This window comes from Peromyscus eremicus, chromosome 19 (genome assembly GCF_949786415.1).
Source record: "Peromyscus eremicus chromosome 19, PerEre_H2_v1, whole genome shotgun sequence".
NCBI classification, from domain to species: domain Eukaryota; kingdom Metazoa; phylum Chordata; class Mammalia; order Rodentia; family Cricetidae; genus Peromyscus; species Peromyscus eremicus.
Genome location: NC_081435.1, coordinates 46,945,710 through 46,954,673, shown reverse-complemented (window position 1 = coordinate 46,954,673; position 8,964 = coordinate 46,945,710).

The window sequence follows — 8,964 nt, the reverse complement described above, 5'->3', positions numbered from 1 at the left end:
AAGGCCACGTCAGTACACAGGAACAAAACAACAAAGCAGCAAAGGGCCCTCCCTCCTACCTCACAACGCACGCACACACACACACACACACACACACACACACACACACACACACCTCACACACACCTCACACACATGCATATTATGATGCTTGAATTGCACTAAAAGGGTACATCAATTAAAATTAATAGAATGAGAAAAATTAGATACGTGTTGCACTTGCTGTCTCTCCCCATTCAGAGTCTAAGAAGGCTATCTTGGATATTAAAGCTGCCACAATCTCAGTATGAAAATCTATCATTTGCAGCTCAGCATCGTCACCTGAAGAGACCCACTGTTTGATTTTCTTTTCTGTATTGCTACTTTAAAGCAGCTGCTCTGGCCCTGGCCCTGCTTACTCAACCTCTCATGAGATAAGCCCTGATCTCATTCCTCCTTAGGTTTTGAATCCCAGACTCAAGCTCAAGGTCATCTTAACCCCTCTGAGTTTGGCAGCTTGTTCTAAGTAGGGAAATAGCAGGCATGAGTCTTGTGGGTTGTTGCAGTAAGCAAGGCCCTAACACATTTCTGTGACCACTCAATATGCAGGATCCTTTGACTCTATCCCTAGCTAGGGCAATACCTATGAAGTTTAGAGATCCCAGGGCACATTTGGAACCAGAGGGTAACCAGGCTGCTGAGTTTGAATGATGGGCTGTGTTGTAAGTGAACCCATCTGTTATTAAGACAGCCAAGGTCAAGATGACTTTATGGCCAGCCTCGTTAGCCAACAACTGATGAATTTAATGTAAGCATGCTCTGTAAGCACAAGACACTCCAAAAGGCTGACCCACTCATATAGAAAGTATGGGATTTCATCTGGAGAAAGCAGCCTTCCCTCTTGCAAGACTGGTTAAGGGTAGATGTATCAACGGCTTCTCAGAGACTTCAATGGTTTGTTATTTCACCATCTCTATAAACCCCTCTGATGTAGCAGGAAGGCTTCTGTTCCAGGGGCAGGGTAGTTTACATGTGGAATGGATCAGGAATAGATTTCAGAAGAGTGCCATGTAGCTTACAAGAATAAAGATGGTCTTGAATCAAGCAAGACACTGGAGAGCACTTACCTCTTTTATAGGAAAAAAAAAAAAAAAAGATCATGAGGGTATGTGATTTGACACAAACCTGACCAACTTAAAGTCATAAATTTAATTAAGAAGTGAACATTTCCTACATGAATGTTTTGTACAATGACTGGCATAGCTTTTTCATAGTTATAAGAAAAACATGCTAGAGACAGCAGTAGGCACTTAATAACGACAGTTAATAACAAAATAATCAAACCACTAATGTTTCAAGAATCAAGTTTATTATGTGCTTATCATGTGTTTGATATAGTCTGGCTGCTGCCAGAACATATCTAATGAACGAGTATTTCTCAGGCTGCTCTTCCTAAAGTATTCTTTGGGGAAAAATACACAACTTTGAGAAGAGCCTAACTTGTCTTTGGCTCTCTGTATTGGCAAGTGGAGACACAGAATTTATATCCAAATAGATTTGATTAGACCTTTCCCTTAGCCAAAGTATGAGGTAGGTGAAATGAGTATTCGGTTCTTCTTAGGCTTCTTCCAGATTTCTCTGCATTGCCCCATACACTGGAGGCTTGTATATTGTCTCCTCAGTTGCAAATTTAGTCCCAGGGTCTCCATCTTGCCTCACATTCTATCTTTACCCTAAACCCCACCACTTCTCATTTCTTACCACTATTCTTGAAGGCTATATGCTGTGAACACGAAAACTATCCCCTCCCCACCTACTGACTCTCTTTCTCCTCATCACACCAAGCATCTGCTTGCATCCAAGAGTTCCCTTGGCTTTCCTACCTCTTGTGTGCCTCCTTGTCACTTGTGAGTTGTCACAGGTGACATTGAACCTTTCAGAAAATCCTTTCAGACTCTTTAGCAAATATGACTTTCCCTCCCTTGAAACTTGGTACCTTTGTCTGTTTGCTAATGTGTTTCATAACTTTATTTTAACAGTCTCTTGTGATGGTTAATACTGATTAATAATTTGACCATATTCAGAGTCCCATAGGAAACACTCCCTTGAGGATGCCTTTGAGGTATTATCTAAATTCAATTAATAAAGAAAGATCCATTCTCAACTCTGGGTGAGGCATTCCATGTACTCTTGTCCTGGAGTTAATGCAAAGAAGAAAATTAATTGAGCACCATCATTTATCTTTCTCTGCTTCATGACTATAGAGTCAATCTGAGTAAGTGCCTCGAACTCCTGTCTGGCATGATACTCTCTTTGTAATGGTCTGTACCCTCAAACTTGTGAATGAAAATAAACCCTTTCTCCTTGTTGTTGAGTCTGGTGTTTGACGGCAGCAAGGAAACAAGTAATTGACAGAGAGCAGGTAGCAAAAGCAAGGTGGTTGTTGTGATAAACCTGATCTTTGGCATTTGGCATTGGTTTGCAGAGGAAGATGGAAGGGTTTAGAACTTCGGGCTCACCTCTTGGACACTGTGAGCAGGACAGAATAGGCCATCCTGGTTCAAGCTTAGAATACAAGAATGTTGAAGGAAGTGCACACACACAGTGGAGGGCCGGCTCATGAGGGTATAGAAGGGAATGAGGAGTCTAGAAAACACTTGGGCTAGTTGCTATTCAGACTATATTCTGGCAAAGAATCTGGCTACATGCTTTCCTGGACCTGAGAACCCATATAAGGTGGAATTTTGAAAATAATGGATTAATTTATTTGTTGGAGAAAATTTTATTTTTAATTTATTTCTTAGAATTCCTCACATGAGTAGTGTATTTATATCATCCCCCCAAAACACACACACTTCGTCTCCTCCTTCCAATTCTCCCAACCCCTCTTAAATTCATGGCCTCTGATCTTTAATTATTATTGTTTCATACACACACAAAATTTTAAATAAAGCCTGCCGAGTCCCTTTGCTATTGTTCCTATACCTATGTGTTTAGGGCTGATCTCTTGGGATTGGATAACCTATTAGGGGGCAGATCATCCCTGGAGAAGATTAATTCTCTCTCTTTCAGCAGCCATTGTCTGCTGCTTTTCCTTTAGGGATGGGGCCTTGTGATATTTCCCCATCCAGACTGGCATGGCAACCAGTGGGGCACTGTGCTGGTCTTGTTTAGCGATCATATTCATCGCTTCTTAGGTGCAGCTTCTCTGTAACATATAGAAGACTCTGTATTACAGGAGACGTCCTGCTCCTCTGGCTCTTGCAATCTTTCTGGCCCCTCTTTCATCATTATCAATGAACCTTAGGTTTTGGAATTGTTTTGCAGATTATCAGTGATGGTTGGTTCCCCACGGTCAGTTGTTCTCTGCATTTTGACCAGTTTTGGATACCTGTAATGGTGTCCATCTGCTACAAATCAAACTTCTTTGATAAGGTGTGTCAGCTACACTTACCTGTGGGCATAAGGTTGGGTATTTAGAATGCAGTAAAAGTGTTACTGTTTTAGGAAAGTGGCAATAGTAGGTTCTTGTTCAGGGTCCACAGCATCTCATCTCATCTCATTGGTAGTAAAATAGGTTTACTCTAGCAGACATGAAGTCCTCCTTTTGTGTGGTCATACATTCCAATTAGGTAGTCCATTGATTACTCACTAGGATACAAATGTCACTGCTGCATCTTTTAGGATATCTTGTTGTTCCCGTCATCATGGTTTGTAAGCATTATAGCTGGAGCAGAACTCGTGGTTGCTTTTCTTCCTTGACAGTTCTCCTATATCCTTCCAGTATGATGAGAGCTAATCCTTAAGGAAGAGACTTATAGATCAGATCCAGCTCAATTCTTCCAATCCTTTGTCCTAAGTGTTTGAGTATGCAGTGTATTTAGCAATGGGGCATTACCTTTGATTTCTGGGAAGCAACCAAGGGCAAAGGCAGGAGTCTATATTGTTTGGGATTCTCTTGTACTTCACAGACCAATAACTTAAAGGTATGTTTACCAAGCCTGACACTTTTTTTTCTTTTTTAGAATTGTTTATTTTTATTTTATGTGTCTAAGTGTTTTGCCAGTGTGTATGTAAGTGCACCACCTGCATGCAGTGCCTCTTGGGGCAAGAGTACCGTGCCAGATCCCTAGAACTGGGGAAACCAACCACCGTGAGATACATATGGATGCTGAGGATCAACCTTTAACTTTCTGCAAGAGCACCATTTTTATGCTTTGAGAACTCTTTATTCAGACTCATAGCCTATTTTGTAAATTGGGCCATTTGGTTTCTTAGCTTTATGGTTTTTGAATATACAAAGAGCTTACAACTAATTTTAATCCATGCTACCATTGTCTCTTTGCTTGTGAGCCCATCATTCGAGTATAAAAGTTTCTGATAAAAGACAGCATACAATATCTGCAGGTCTTATCTGATCTTTCTCTCATGAGGCTGCTTTTGGTGAGCAGTCAATGGAATGTAAGTATATAAGGTATATAAGTACATAAGGTCAATTCACCATATAACATTTATATATTTATGTAATTCTGGAATATTAATCCTATGTCATCTGTATAAATGGGAAAAATCCCATCCCACTCTGTGGCCTTCTTTTCAGTACAGAAGCTTTTTAGTTTTATGAGGTCCCACTTGTCAATTGTTAGCCTTAAAGCTTGAGCAAGTGGAATCCTATTAGAAACATTATCTTACATCTACATATTTACAGCAGACTGCTTATATTTTTATCCAGCAGTTTTGGTGTATCAGGTTTCACATTGAAGTCTTTAATCCAATTGAGTTGATTTTTGTGCAGGATGACAGATAAGAGTCTAAATCCATTCTTCTACCTGCAAGCATCTAATTTTTCCAGTGTTGTTTGTTGATGATGCTATTTGCTCGTGTGTACATATGGCATGTTTTGTCAAATATGTGGTGGCTGTAGTTATGTGTATTCATGTTTGAGTCTTCTATTTTGTTTTGTTGTTCTACATGTTCATTTCTGTTCCAGTATCATGCTTTTTTAAAAAAAATATTACTTTAGCTCTGCAATACAGCTTGAAGTCTGGAACAGTGATTCCCTCCAGCACTGTTCTTTTTTGACCAATGTTACTTTGGCTATGTGGAGACTTAGGGTTCCATATGAATTTGATAATTAATGTAAAGAATTCCATGGGGATTTTGATTGGGATTTCTTTTTTGTTCCCCTTTTTCTTTTTTTTTTAGTTTTTTTAAAAATTTTATTTTATAATTTAATTTAATTTTACATATCAGCCATGGATTCCCTTGTTCTCCTCCCCCCCCCAGTTCCCCCCAGCCCACCCCCCATTCCCATCTCTTCCAGGGCAAAGACTCTCCTGAGGATTGAGTTCAACTTGGTAGATTCAGTCCAAGCAGGTCCAGTCCCCTCCTCCCAGGCTGAGCCAAGTGTCCCTGTATAAGCCCCAGGTTCCAAACAGCCAGCACATGCACTAAGGACAGGTCCTGGTCCCACTGCCTGGATGCCTCCCAAACAGATCAAGCTAATCAACAGTCTCACTTATCCAGAGGGCCTGATCCAGTTGGGGGCTCCTCAGCTGTTGGTTCATAGTTCATGTGTTTCCATTCGTTTGGCTATTTGTCCCTGTGCTTTTTCCAATCTTGGTCTCAACAATTTTCGCTCATACAAACTCTCCTCTTTCTCACCAATTGGACTCCTGGAGCTCCACCTGGGGCCTGGCCATGGATCTCTGCATCCTGTTCCCTCAGTCATTGAATGAGGTTTCTAGCACGACAATTAGGGTGTTTGGCCATCCTATCACCAGAGTAGGTCAATTTCGGGCTATCTCTCGACCATTGCCAGTAGTCTATTGTGGAGGTATCTTTGTGGATTTCTGTGGACCTCTCTAGCACTTTGCTTCTTCCTATTCTCATGTGGCCTTCATTTATCATGGTCTCTTATTCCTTGTTCTCCCTCTCTGTTCTTGATCCAACTGGGATCTCCTGCTCCCCTAAGCTCTTTTTCCCTCAACCTTTGCTCTTCATTACCCCCACTCATGTCCAGGTTGTTCATGTAGATCTCATCCATTTCTCTGCCATTGGGCGATCCCTGTCTTTCTTGGGGTCCTGTTTTCTAGGTAGCCTCCCTGGAGTTGTGAGTAGCAAACAGTCTAGTCATCTTTGTTTTACATCTAGTATCCTCCTATGAGTGAGTACATACCATGTTTGTCTTTCTTGATTGGGATTTCAATGATTGTAAATTTCTATTGGTAAAAAGGTCATTTTCACAGTATTAATCCTCACAATCCATGAGGGTAGGAGGCCTATCTTCTAGTGCCTTCTCCAATCTTTCTCTTCAGAGATTTAAAGTTTTCATTGTAGAGGATTTTTACCCTCTTGGTTGGGTTCATTCCTAGATATTTTTTTGAGGCTATTATGAATGGCAGTGTTCCCATGACCTACTTCTCAGACTACAGGTTTCTATAAGTTGATTTTGTATCCTGCCACTTTGCTGAAATTCTTAATCAGGTGTGGAAGTTTTCTGGTAGAATTTTCAGGGCTTCATCTGTATAATATCAACTCATCTGCAAATAGGGATGATTTGGCTTCTTTTTCTATTTGTATCCCTTTAAAATCCTTCTCTTGTCTTATGCCTCTACCTAGTGCTTAAAGCACTATATTAAAAAAGAATAGAGGCATCTGACAGACCTATCTTCTTCCCGATTTTAGTAGAATTGCTTCTAGGTTTTCTCCACTAAGGATGATGTAGCCTTTCTTATGTTAAGGTAGGTTCCCGCCAGTCCTACTCTCCCTCAGACTTTTATCAAGAAGACACGTTGAATTTTGTCAAAGGCCTTTTTTGTATGTATTGAGATGGTTATGTGACTTTTGTCTTTAAGTCCACTTGTGCTATTACATTTATTGACTTGCATATGTTGAATTGTTGCTGCATCACCAGAAGAAAACCAACTTGATCATGGTGGATGATCTGTTTAATATATGCCTGTATTCAGCTTCGGAGTGCTTTATTGAGAATCTTTGCCTATGTGTTCATCAGGGACATTAGCCTGTATTGTGTGTGTGTGTGTGTTTACTTAATGTCAGTATTAAAATAATGCTGGCTTAATAGGAGTTTGTATGTGCTCCTTCTCTTTTTCTCTCTTCTCCTTTCAGTCATTTAAGAAGCATTGGTTGTCGTTATTCTTTTTGTTTGTTTGTTTGTTTGTTTGTTTGAGACAGGGTTTCTCTGTGTAACAGCCCTGGCTGTCCTGGAACTCACTTTGTAGACCAGGCTGGTATCAAACTCACAGAAATCTGCCTACCTCTGCCTCCTGAGTGCTGGGATTAAAGGCATGTGCCACCACTGCTTGGGCCTGTCCTTATTCTTTAAAAGACTATTCTTTCAGATTCTTTAGAAGAGACTGCTGTGACTCCATCTGGGCTTGCCCTTTTTTTGGTTGGAAGGTATTTTTAATTATTATTTAGATCTCTGTATGCACGATGGGTCTGTTTTAACTGTTGATCTCTTCTTGGTTTGACTTTGGTGGTTCAGTTGAATCTAAAAACCTGTTCATTTCCTTTAGATGTTTTAACTTAGTGGTGTACAGATTTTTAGTGTATTTCCTAGTAATATTCTGAACTTCTTTGTTGAGTGCTGTAACAGAAAATGTGGCTATGAGGTGATGCAAATCTTTGCCCCTCACAGCCCTAAAAAGGGTGCCACCAACAAAATGAAAGTTTTTAAAGCAATTTTAGCTGTTGCACTGGGCAAGTGAAAGCAACTTGGAAGCCCAAGGCACTGATTTTATTTTATTTTTTTTTAGCTCTTGGATACTGTTCATCCTCTGAACCACTTCAACACAGAGGTGCTATCCTAATTTGAAGAGATTTGAGGGTTCAGAAATTAAGGAACAGAATTGAGAATGTTTCCTCTTATTTCATTTTCATTTCTTCTGTTCACCTACTATCTTTTATAAAATGTGTGGATGTTTGTTAATCTTACATATCAGCAGCTAAGAGATTTACAGATCGAAGACATACTCTGGGGTTCCCAGGATGTCTTTGTCCTGCTTCCTAGTATGACTGAATTGAGTAAATCTGTTTTGTACTCTTAGAAAAAGAGGGGTTTTCATATTAAGGAATAATCTAGAAACATAATCCCTCCAATATTAGAATGGAGTTGAAATGAGGGTGTGAAAATACAATGCAGAAGTATTGAGTGCAGTGAAAGTGTTAAGGGTTTAACTCTACTTGCAGTGTGCCAAGCTTCCTTTGTTAATTTCAGAGTGGAAGACAGAGGAATCTGCGTTAAAGATCAAGGGTCTAGTAGAGTAACAGTGGCCAGGAATCCACATTTTTCTCTTACTTATTCTCTGAATTCTTCAAGGAGAATTCCTAGAAAGAAGTTCTATGTGCAGACTGATAGATTAAAACTGCACGGATGTGGAGAGGTTGGGATGTTGCAGATCCAGAGAATAATTTCCTCATCTTTGGCTTGCTGTAGTCCCCTCAATACCCTTGTTCACTTCTGTGTGTGAACTAACATCCTGTGACTAATAGATTAAAAAATTGTTTGGAATCTATTAACTTAGCAGACAATGAGCTCTCCCACCGAACCCAAAAGCTAAGAATCTCATCTGAGGCCTGTGGAAAAGCCTGCCCCATATTGCTGTAACCACCTCTCTGACATACCCACTAATGGATTTTAAACTTGATTTCAGACTTTCTTTGTAAAACTAAAAAACTTCATGAAACTTCTTCCACATTGGATCGTGGAATTTAAGGTAACCTAAATCTGTATTCCCAGGCCTTGACCACGCAAATGTGGATCCCGAATAAGCCACTCAAATGTGGATTCCGAATAAGCTATCTCTTACTCCCTTTGAGATGAGAGCTGCGTTTTTTGTATCTACAGTAAGATAGAGAGGGTCAGCTGCTTCCTGCACAAGCCGTTGGCTGCACTGTAAGAAAAGGGACCTCAGTTTTAGGGAAGCTGAACACTTTAGGACTCAAGTAAACACAACTTCT